Consider the following 10790-nt stretch of genomic DNA (forward strand, 5'->3'; position numbering starts at 1 on the left):
AGGAAACAGTGGCATTCTCATGACCTTTGTCTGCTCATTTGACGCTTTTGAGAATTTTTCAAGCACGTCTGTCCTTTAGTCAGTTACAGTTCCAGCCCTCAGGCAGAAGAATTATAGGCTTCTCCCTATGTTCTGATGGGGGAAAAAGATATAAGGGGCATCAACCCTGTACCAGGGCTTCCCCACTGGCTCAGGGGGGAAGAATCCACCTGGAACGCAGGAGATGGGGGTTCGGTCCCTGGATCAGGAAGATCCCCTGGAGGAGGGCACGGCTACCCACTCCTGTATCCTTGCCTGAAGAATCGCACGGGCAGAGGAGTCTGGTGGGCTACAGTCGATAGGGACACAAAGAGTTGGACGTGACTGAAGCAACTTAGCAGGCACACAATTCTGTAATAATCAAGCCAGGCTTCAGCTGATGGCTCCCCCACCTTCCTTGCTTCCAAGCAGCACTTTCTTGATCTAGGGTCATCATCCTGACTCTGACATCCACCTACCTACATCTGGACTAAATTTGAAGGGCTTCTGGATAAACGTTTTAAATGATTAGAAATGGAGACTATAACTTGTGCTTGACAGGCTCTGGGTTTTCGTTTTTTATTTCACTAGTTCACTCACTTGCTCACATAATGCATAAAATACTTATCTGACCATTGACCCTGCTCCCTGCCTCCCCAGATCATAATCAGAATGGACCTTCCTCACTCAGAGACCACACAGCATGTCTGCCAGGAGGTCAGGTTCACGACCAGCACTGAGAACGTGGGGGCACTGGCCCCCTCACTCCTGAGTCAGGAGAGAAAAACCTCCTGAATGGATTGTGTTTAGTGTTTTTTGGTTTTTTTTTAATCTATCTCCCACTGCAGAGAAGGGGCCACAGGGGAGCTTCAGTTTATGGACAGATGTGATCCATGAACCTAGAACGTTGTCTGGCACATAGTAGACACTCAAAAAATATTTTGTGGAATAATACAGAGAAGATTATGGTAAGAATTTTCCAGGGTGGTCCTAGAGATGTCAAAGTGAAATGTCAGAAAGAGGAAAACAAATGTCGTACATTAATGTATATATATGGAACTTAGAAAAATAGTACAGCTGAACCTGTCTGCAAATGGAGAAACAGAGACATGGGTGTAGAGAACGAATGTATGGACACCAAGTGGGAAAGGGGTCTGGGGAGAATTGGGAGATTCGAATTGACATATATATACACTATGGATACTGTGCATAAAATCCATAACTAATGAGAACCTACCGTAGAGCACAGGAAACTCTCCTCAGTGCTCTGTGGTGACCTAAAGGGGAAGGAAATCCAAAACAGAGGGGATATATGTATATATGTGTGTGTGTATGTATATACACATATAGCCGATTCACTTGGCTGTACAGCGGAAACTAACACAGAATTGTAAAGCACTACACTCCAATTAAATTTTTTTTTTTTTAAGAACTTTTCAGGAGTTTTTGCACAAGTTCTGTAAGAGTCTAAGGGTGAACCAGCACCCGATCACTTGTTCCCTCGGCATCACTATCCACTATTACAGGGGATATGTGGGAAGAACGAAAGGGCAAGGGAGACCAGAGCAGTCTTCTGTGGCTACCTGGGGACCCTGTGAACTTGCCAGAGGCTGTGCAGAGCTGGGACTTACAGGATGTGCACTCACACTCCCCTTGGGGTCCAGGGACCACATCTCCAGCAAATCCAAATTCCCTCTGGCCCAGCCCGTGGCTGTTCCTAGCACCAACCAGCTAATCTTACACAGCAGAAAAGCAGTGGGCAGAGACTTGCCTGGTGATCCAGTGGTGAAGAATCTGCATTGCAATGCAAGGCAGGCGGGTTCGTTCCCTGGTCAGGGAACTAAGATCCTACATGCCACGGGAGCAATTAAGCCTGTGTGCCACAACTAGAGAGAATCTGTGTGCTGCAGTGAAAGATCCCCATGACACAACCAAGACCCCACTCAGTCAAATTACAAAAAGAAGAAGAAATGCAGTGGGCAGGATGTTCAGTGCCTGATGGAAAACCCTTCATTAGAATCCCAACCTCGGGCCCTCGCGCACGGCACAGCTCCTGGTCCCCAGCCCTCCAAGGGCCCTGCAGCCTTTCTGAGGCTGCTGATGCCTCCTGGCCAGAAGCAGCAAAGCCAGCATCTCCCACTGGGAAAGAAGCTAGTGATCTCCTTCCAAGTCAAGGCTCGGGGGCACAGACCACAGGAAGAGAAAATGCTTCTTAAACCGACTTGAGAGTTATGTGCAACCATTCCTGGTCACAGACACCATACATGAATCCAGATCTCTGGTTACTGGCCAGAGACCAGTTTTATCTCTTTCCTTAATGAGGCCGAAAGTGTGAAGATTTTTGAGTGGTGAAGCATACAGGGCTCCTTCTCTACAGCTACCCGTCCACAGAGAGGCGGCAATCTGATTCTGGGGGGAGGAGGTCCCCTGGGAGCAAGTATGTTTGCATATTATCTGTATTGCTTCAGGGGAACAGAACAGTACTAATTGTGCTTGTTCGTCAATGAAGTATACTTTTGAAATCTCCCCCTCCACAGAGTTCTGCTAAAACCCAGTGTGATCACTTCCCTCCACTTTTCTCCACCACACTCCTGTCCATATCACCTCTCATCTAGGTGACGACAGCCATCCCGGACGGTGTCCCTGAAATCTTGCTACCTTCCCATCCATTCGCCCCTCCAGCTGGAAAGATCTTGCCTGATTCCCTTCCCTAAAGCCGTCTAATGGTTTCCAGTGTCCTTAGGATTGAGTTCAGTTCTCCTTAACATGACCAGACCCCTCCCAACCACTCCAGCCTTGTCTCTTACTCAATCAAAGAGCCATTATCAGCTCCTGTCCATTTTTCAAGACAATAGTCCTCCATCCCTTCCAGGTTGTGTAGAACAGAACCTCCTTCGTGGCAACATCCCCCAGAGCTCATATTCCTCCATCCCTCCAGACTGCTGTCAACCCACCTCTTCACCTACTAACTCAGCTCATCCCTCTAGCCTGCCGCCTGCAGGGGATCTTATGATCCCCAGACCAGTTACCACCTCTGCTGCATACTATCGAGTACTATCATCCGTCTGAACTTAGTCCTCATCTGTCTGAACTTAGTCCGTCTTATCCCTCATTAACGCTTTGTGATGGCAGGCTTCCCACATGACTGACAGCCAGCCCTGGTCGGGCTTGTTTGCTGGCTGCTGCTTTAGCAACACCCCGAGCAGTCTTGCATCAATAAGTGTGATCATTTCAGAACAGTGGCGAATCTCCACCTCTCTGCTCCCTCCCCAATCTCCTGCCCAGCGCTAGCCTTTAGCTCCAGGTTCATTTCATATCTGGATCCTCCTTTAATTCAATCACTCTAGACCGGTTTACCTGTTGTATTAAAACTTCCCTGAGATGGAACTGCTGTTGTCAGTTTTCCTTACCCTGTCACTGACTCAGCTTCATATTCCTCCCCTAGTCAGGAAATCCCATCCCACCAAAGACCTCAGAAGTTCCCAGAAACTTTAGAAATGCTGAAAACTTGGCGCCTTAATTTTTCAAGGCTGTCGGGAGGGCTGGAGCACCCTCTAGAGGTGACAGTGAGGACGACTTTTGTAAAGTCGCCTGGGTCTCTTCCTGGATCCCCACCAGCAACTTTCAGAATCGCTAGCTGTAAATCTTGGAGAAGGAAATGGCAACCCACTCCAGTACTCTTGCCTAGGGAATTCTGTGAACAGAGGAGCCTGGTGGGCTGCTGTCCATGGGGTCACACAGAATTGGACACAACTGAAGCGACTTAGCATGCATGCATGCATTGGAGAAGGAAATGGCAACCCACTCCAGTGTTCTTGCCTGGAGAATCCCAGGGACAGAGGAGCCTGGTGGGCTGCTGTCTATGGGGTCGTACAGAGTCGGACACGACTGAAGTGACTTAGCAGCAGCAGCTGTAAATCTGGAAGGACTGAGAGGTGTCGGCTAGCCCAGCTGCCTACAGCTGCAGATGAAAAACTTGACTAATAGGATCTCGAAGAGGAAAGATGGTGAAACTGTCGGTCTGATGTCCCCTCCTTGTCCCTCCCAGTCCCCTGGCATTTTAAACTCACTCACATGGGTAACTTCCCAGGTGCCGCTAGTGGTAAAGAACTCACCTGCCAATGCATGGGGCTTAAGAGAGCTGAGTGCAATGGGTCGGGAAGATTCCCTGGAGAAGGGCATGGCAACGCACTCCAGTATTCTTGTGTGGAGAATCCCATGGACGGAGAAACCTCGCAGGCTATATAGTTCATAGAGTCTCATAGTCAGAAGCGACCTAGCACAGCACAGCACAGCACGTCATACTTAATGTTTCTGGGCATATGAATTAAATTAAAACTATTAATTCAGGGTCAGCACAGACAAATGCCTGGGATGGACACTCGTCTGCTTTCCTTTCCTCTCTAACACAGGTGAAGAACTGTTATGACCTTAATGAGAGTTTGTTTTACAGCCAAGGGCAGAATCTAAGGCAATAAGTGACAGCCAAGGTCCTTCTTGTGGGGGAACATCCAGGAACTTGATTCCTGAATCTCTTTTCCACAATCATACTAGACAGGATTGCACTGTAAACCCTCATTTCCACAGACCTCCATCACCCATGATAAAAAACCTGGAACACTCTGATCAAATTTAATAATCATAGGAAATGAGAAATATTTATTTATAGACCTCTTATGGGACATACAAGATAAAATGAGTGATGTTTTCAGAACACTCCCTCCCATCATACCCAAAAATAAACTCAAAATGGTTTAAAGAATTAATATAAACTATGACACCATAAAAATCCTAGAAGAGAGCATAGACAAAACATTATCTGACATAAATTACCACAATATTTTCTTAAATCAATCTCCCAAGTCAAAAGAATTAAAACCAAAGAATAAACAAACAGGACCTAATCAAATATAAAAGCTTTTGCATGGCAAAGGAAACCATCAACAAAATGAAAAGGCACCTACTGACCAGGAGAAAATATTTGCAAATGATGCCACCAACAAGGGTTCATTTCCAAAATATACAAACAGCTCATGCAACTCAAAATGTATTTTAAAAAAACAACCAGATCACAAAATGGACAGAAGACCTGAGTAGACATATCTCCAAAAGCCATATGGATGGCCAAAACGCACATGAAAAAGAAAATCACTAATTATGAGAGAAATGCAAGTCAAAACTATAATGAGATGTCATCTCACACTGGTCAGAATGCCCATCATCAAAAAAATCTACAAACCATAAATGCTGAAGAGGGTACGGGGAAAAAGGAGCCGTCCTACACTGTTGGTGGGAATGTAAATCGATGCAGCCGCTGTGGAAAACAGTATGCAGTTTCCTTAAAAACTAAAAATAGAGCTACTGTGTGATCTAGCAGCCCCACTCCTGGGCATACATGTGGAAAAAACAAAATTCTAATTAAAAAAAATATATGTACTCCACTATTCATAGCAGCACTGTTTACAACAGCCAGGCCAGGGAAGAAATGTAAGTGTCCATCAACAGATGAATAGATAAAGAAAATGTGGTACATGTATACATTGGAATATTAGCCATAAAAAAGAGTGAAATAATGCCATTTGCAACAACACAGATGGACCAGAAATTATCATATTAAGTGAAGCAAGTCAGACAAAGACAAGTATTACATGATATCACATATGTGGAATCTAAAAATCAATACAAGTGTATCAATTTACAGAGCAAATAGACTCACAGACTAGAAAACAAATTTAGGATTATCAAAGGAAATAGGGAAGAGGAGAGACGTAAATGAGTATAGGATTAATAGACAGTACTATACATAAAAATAGATAAGCAACAAGGATTTACTGTGTAACACAGGAAATGATATTTAACTTCCTATAATAATCTATAGTAAATTTATTTCTCAAAAATAAATAAAATGAGCCTCTCACTTCAGTGAAAGCAGTTGACAGCATTTGTTGCCAATGATAAAATGACCTTTCAAGCAAAAATATAATTTTGGAAACTGTGTGTCTGCCATTGTAAACTAGACCACTTCCTAACCCTGAAAGACTTTTCCAGTGGAGTCAGCGGTGTCGTTAACAACTGTGGGATTTTTTGTCATGTATAATGAAATCTGTCAACATTTGGAAGTCACTATTTTCATTGCTCAGTGAGTCACTGTTTTCCAAATGACCAGGGAATGATGTCACTAAATCACGCAGGGGTGAAGATCCACTCAAGTGCATGACTGACTGTTGGATTTTATTAATAATCTGAGCATGAAATTCACCCATGTGGTTTCAGATTCCACATTGCAGCTAACCTTTAAGAAACAACTACTTGTCAATTTTTTGGGTAAAAAAAAAAATCCCTGATTATCTGTTAAATACTTCTCCTCTTTATGACTACATATCTGTGTGAAACCAAATTTTCTCTGTACATTGAAATGGGAACAACGCATCACAACACATTTTATTCAGAAGCAAACACGAGAATTCAACTATCTTCTTTTAAACACACATTAGACAGAGTTGTAAACAGGTAAAACAATGCCACTCATTAAAATTTCTTTGCTTTGGAAAATTTTTTTTAATAAAAATTGTGTTATTGATGTTAACATGTGATGAATTTATTGATGTTATTTTTTAAAGTTATTTATTTGACTGTTCCAGGTCTTAGTTGAGGCACACGGGATCTTTGATCTTCATTGTAGCATGTGGGGTCTTTAGGTGCAACATGCAAACCCTAAAATGAAGCATGTGGGATCTAGTTCCCTAACTAGGGATGGAACCCAGGCCCCCTGCATTAGGACCATGTAATCTTAGTCACTGAACCACCAGTAAGTCCCTCAATGCTGTTTTTAATTAACATTTTTTTTAATTTCTCAGTTTGCATTTCTAATATATATGAACAAAAATATTTTGTCTGTCTCTGTCATCCTTATCTCCATAGCAGCTGTAAATAAATCACGTTATTAATATGTTAATCTCCTATGTTAAAATTCTTTCAATTAATTCCACTGCAGTTAGAATAAAATCCAAACCCTTTCTGTAGCTCACAATGCACTAAAAAAGACCCACGGCCAGCATTAGCCATCAGCTGGGGCCCCCAGTCTGAGTTCCAGCATAGCCCCCAGCTCCCTATTCCAGACCACACCAAGCTACTCTCACTTCAGGTCTTTGCATTTACTTATCCAGACCCTTGCATGGTGGCCTGGTTGAAGGAGGAGTGGATGAAATTCTGGATCAGCGGTGAAATTCCGGGTAAAATTCTGAAGACAGCGGGGGCTTTCCTGGACAGGTCTGTAGATCAGATTCAACCTGAAAGTCACCAGCTGGTGACTTTTGCTCTAGAAGTTCAAAGTGAAAAGAACTAGGATAAAAACAATGGTGGGGGAAGGGGGTAAAGAAAAAGAAGAAGAAGAAGAAATACACTTTTAGCAAAATTAAATGGCAGGGGTGCAGAAAGGCCCTGGGTTCTGATACAATGTGAGTGTCCCTGACAATTTCCATTTGAAGCCTGGGTCTTCCAGCATTGCAGGCAGATTCTTTACTATCTGAGCCACCAGGGAAGAGACTTAATGTTCCTTATAAATCAGTTCCTGAATAGCTTCTCCATTCTTTTTTCACAGTCTCATTGTATTCTATTGTAGGGAGGTACCATAATTTATTTAAACATCCCTCTTCACGAGTTTATTTTTAACCATTCCCCTCCAATTTTTTGCAGTTAAAAACCAGTGGCAGTTAATAAATTTTGCACATCATCATGCAAGTGTGCAACATTCTATAAGGTAAATCCCCAAAAGTGTCATCGTTGGGTCAAAGTTTACCCGTATTTGTAATTTTGATAAATACGGCCAAATTACACTCCATTTTACCTGCCAGCATTAATGTAAAAAAGTTCTAATTTCTCACAAATACATCAACATAGCACATTGTTGAATTTGGGGTTTTTTCCAACCTGATAGGTGAAAAATGAAATTTTGGTCTAGTTTTAATTTGCTCCATGAAGACCATACATGAGTGTGTTAATCACTTCTCCCTCTAAACTTTCATTTTACTTTGTTTTTTAACCCCAGCGTTCCAGTGTTATTTTTTTCAAGTCTTCTCAACTAGACCTTAAGTCTTTTGAATGTAGAAACTGTGTGTCCTCTATAGTGGTGGTCTCTAAAGTGAAAGAACGAAAAGATCCATTGTAGAGGAAAACATTAGAATTTCTACTTATTTTTAACCCTTGCCCCTTTCAATTTCTACTTTTCTGCATGTTCTGCAATGCTCATTTTATTACTAGAATAGGTCACGTTACTTAAATAAACACTCCTTTATTGGAGATGCCTGTTAAAAACTTACTGATAAGGGACTTGATTTCAGAAGTTTGGGATATCCTAACTGGAAGAACTTCTATGTTCTGTTGATGCTTGCACTGAGCATTGCACATCATTTTAACTTAGGGGCCATATCCATTTTCCACCCTTGAACTATGTGTTCACATCCTTTACCCAATTTCCTTTGGGATTTTTGGTCTTTGACTAATTGGTAGCTATGGGTTCTTCACCCATTAGGAAGACTGCCTTTCTCTGTGATGAGTTGCAAATATTTTTCCTAGTTTATAATACTTGCAACTGATGTTTTGCCATGCAGAACTTTTTATATTGTTAAATTCCTCAATCTTCTACGATTTCCATAGTTTCGTGATTTCTGGATTTTGAACCAGAGTGAGAAACATATTACTCACTTCAGCGTTATAAAGGTTTTAACACAGAAAGTCTCTTAAGTTCTCCTTTGTATTTATAAGGATTTTTTTTTAACATTCAATTTTGATTCATTTGGAGCTTTATTTATTTCCAACTTATCACACAGGGAAGAGGATTCCTTGCATCCTCGCTTTCCATCCAGCCCCCCCTAGACTCCCCTTCTATCCTAACCTGAACTTGGCCCTGTCAAGTTCAGGTTAGACATTACAGCAGCTGCCAGCAATGCGGACTTCAGGAGAAGGCAGCAGGCCTCGGGCATCTCCAGGAGGGATCAGAATTTCTGCATGAATCCGAGCTGTCTGGGATCAAACAAGGTTTGGGGGGATTGAAGGAAGCAACTGAAGGAACCCAATATCAGGGACCCCGAATTTGATTGTTCGAGCCACTTAAAATTCTTGGAGGCGCTGAACAGCGTCCCTTGGAAAGGGAGAGAAACAGACTTGAAAAGCAATTCCAGGGTTTCGACATGTGTTCTTCGCTGGTAGAATTCAGGGTGAGGATTTGAAGGGCCCTGTGGGAGTATCCTCTCTCGGCTCGCCCCTAATCCTCTCCAAATCGCCCAGGCTCTACAGCTGTTGGTTAGCCAGATAAACTATTTGTTCAATTATTCTTGGCCTCGATGGGGCGGCTTGCCTCAAAGGCTCTGGGCTTCATAATTCGGGCCACTTCAATCAGCTCGGGGCCCTCCCAGGGCCGCGGACAGGAGACAGGGCCTGTTTGAAGACGGCAATGGTCCGGTAGCCTCTGCCTTCCACGGTCCTTTCATCTCCACCCAGACGGGGCTGGGGCGCTCACACCTCCCCACGGACCCCAGGGTCGGGGAGCAGAGTTCACTTTGGGAACGATGCCAAAGCCGAGAATCAAGGCGATAAAATAATTACAAATGAAAGGGAGATTAGCAGGCACTGTTGGGGCAAATGCTTCCAGAACAGTTCCTGAAATCTGGGGCGGCACATTCTCAAAGGAAGCGCTGCTGCAGCTGCTGTCTCCATGGCAATGGGGGCAACAGATGCCCGCCGGGAGCGCTGGCCGCAAATGTCAGACCCAACAAAACCCCAGCCCTGGGGAGGCAGATGACAGACCGGGTCACCTTTGCATCATGGAAATGGACTGGTAATTAACACAATTTTATTTTCTCCATTTGTCTGCTCTCCCTCCGTCTGCCCTTGGCTGCAGTGGAGACCCACTAATAAATGGTTGACAGCTGTTGAGAGATGGGTCGGGTCTGGCGGTTGTTATGAGAAACATTCTCCTTTCTGGGTTTGATCCTCGGGGCTGCTGCAGAGTCCTCGCGGCTCTGCTGGTATACTGACTGCTCACCCGTGTTCTCATCTCCACCTCTCTGCCCAGTGTTTATCTCAGTTTCTCAGGACATCCGGAGGCAGCACTAGTGGCTTCGGATAGCTGTATACTCGCCTCCACCCTGTAATCTCCATCATTTGCTGAGAGCCAGTCTAACAAAATCTAAGGAACAGGAGTCGAATCGCTGCATGAGTCCCAAACTTCGTCCTTCCAAAAAGACAGCCACTCATCGTCACTTTCTCTGTAAAAATTCTCGAACTACTATCAATAGTTTTCTAACCAAGAAAACTACAAACTCAGACACTCTTCTTCACATCTTGTACAAATTTGGGCATCCCTATGGGGTACCTTTCCTTAAAGCCAAACGTCTCAACAATATAAGCACAAGATATGAAGAGGCACTTTCTAAATATTTACTGAGAGACCCTTCTTTTTAAAACATGAACTCATCATGTAGTTACTGACTTGGAGTCAAATAAACCAGACACAATTTCAGTTCCACCTACTATGTGCAAGTGTAAACCATAAGCTCTCAGAAAGTAGGAATCACACTAAGTTTTGGTCTATCTCCAATGCCTAGCAGAATGCTCCGTGCAAGCATCAACAGAACATAGAAGTTCTTCCAGTTAGGATATCCCAAACTTCTGAAATCAAGTCCCTTATCAGTAAGTTTTTAACAGGCATCTCCAATAAAGGAGTGTTTATTTAAGTAACGTGACCTATTCTAGTAATAAAATGAGCATTGCAG

At 43.5% G+C, this 10790-nt stretch overlaps 1 long non-coding RNA gene across 1 annotated transcript; it reads right to left on the bottom strand.

Annotated features, from left to right (window-relative positions):
- Nucleotides 1–214: 214 nt before the first annotated feature.
- LOC122430997 lies at nucleotides 215–4294 on the bottom strand. Its single transcript, XR_006266419.1, has 3 exons — nucleotides 4251–4294; nucleotides 3824–3863; nucleotides 215–279 (listed from the first exon to the last, which is right to left on the bottom strand). It is a non-coding gene; the product is annotated as an uncharacterized LOC122430997 (long non-coding RNA).
- Between the last annotated feature and the right edge of the window lie 6496 nt (nucleotides 4295–10790).

This window comes from Cervus canadensis, chromosome 29, assembly GCF_019320065.1.
Source record: "Cervus canadensis isolate Bull #8, Minnesota chromosome 29, ASM1932006v1, whole genome shotgun sequence".
Taxonomy (NCBI): domain Eukaryota; kingdom Metazoa; phylum Chordata; class Mammalia; order Artiodactyla; family Cervidae; genus Cervus; species Cervus canadensis.